Genomic DNA, 1,584 nt, shown 5'->3' with positions numbered 1-1,584 from the left:
TCATCCTATCAAATGTGTCGTTTGCAGTCGCGTTTAGTTGTAAAGTGTCACCTAGTGATGGTGTCTCTGGATTGGCATTGGCAAGAGTAGAGTTGTGAGTCGAGGGTGCTATGGGGTTTACCTCTGAACTTGTTGCAAAGGTCCTAACTTCGGCAAGGACCGTTTGGACGTGGCCATTGAGCAGCTGAATTTGCTGAGTGACTGTGCCGCTGTTGGCGGCCAGCTTTTTCATCTCCTCAGCCAGTGTCCCGACGGAGGTTCCCAGGACTCTCAGCTCCTTGAGTTGTTCTTTCCCGGTTTTGAGAAGTTCAATCAGGGTCTCGCGGGTAAGCTCTGGATCAGCCTGCGGGGGAGCCCCGTTGTTGTTGGCTTCCTCCTGTTGCTGGCCACTAGGCCCAGGACTTTGCTGTGGTGTGCCGGTGTTGTTGGCTCCACCAAGCTGTTGGCCGTTGTTCTTTGCCTTTTGCTGCTCTCCGTTTCCAGTAACGTCAGCCATTTTCTGTTTTTTTAATATATGTTTTTCTAAGCTCTTTATTTTGCAACCAACTATGAATGTTTAATTGTTGCCTTTTATTTATTAAAGCAGAAAAAGAAGAAACTCTGTATTCATAAAAAAGAACTGCTAATTGATACTCTGTATTATAGGTTCAACTATTTAATTGTTACTGCCAATTAAACATTCATTAATGATATAAAAAAAATTGCCGTTATTACATGGGAACGATCGGCCGTACACGTGACGAAAATGTTTTCGCTAACCGGCGACGTTTTCGATTTTTGAAAAAAAAAAATAAATAAATCAAAATACTCGAATTTTTATTTTATTCTCTGAAAACTCTTTAACTCCGAATAAAGTACTCTAATGCGCTTTTCTCGAATTGCTTTTTATTTAAAATTCCACGTGAAATCAAATTTATTTCTCTTTCTTTTGCGCCTCTTTATTGCGTGAAGAAAAAAAAGGTTACATCATTTTATTTGTCTCGTACAATTGAACAACTCAAATCGACGGTAGCTTTGTTCATCAAAAACCGCTTCGTGCACAGCACTCGACGGCTCTCCGACTCACGGCGTCCCGCTCGCCGGAGAGAGATTCGCAAAAGCACCGTAGCTAGCCTCAGCGACGCGCGTCTGTCTCTCTCTTTTGTTCGCGCACTCTCTCTCTCTATCTCTTTCTAATGGCGGAGCGCGCGAGTTCCTTCTCTTTCTCGTTCGCTCAGCTCAACAACACGCGCGCGCCAAACAGCTACGCCGCGTGGGGAAAAATCCCCGGCGAGCTGACACTTGATGCTCGGAATGTCATGCGCGGCGCGTGTGTTTTCGTTTGGCTATGCTCTGTCTCTCTCGCTCTCTCGGTATCGGTCGCGAACTTGCATGGACGCGCGCGCGATTCCAAGAAACCTCTTTTGTTTCGTGCCTCGTCAAAATTCCTCGTGCTCTCGTTTTTCTATCACGTAATGTCTCTCTTTTTCTCTTTCTCTCTTTGACTCGTAATCGAACGTTCGTCTCGTTTCTCTATTTTCTCTGCTGGCTAATCGCGCGATTTTCTCTTAATCGGCACGCTCGGAAAAACTCTCAACTCTTTTT

Source organism: Belonocnema kinseyi, chromosome 3, assembly GCF_010883055.1.
Source record: "Belonocnema kinseyi isolate 2016_QV_RU_SX_M_011 chromosome 3, B_treatae_v1, whole genome shotgun sequence".
NCBI lineage: Eukaryota > Metazoa > Arthropoda > Insecta > Hymenoptera > Cynipidae > Belonocnema > Belonocnema kinseyi.
Note: the sequence above shows the minus strand (reverse complement) of the source record.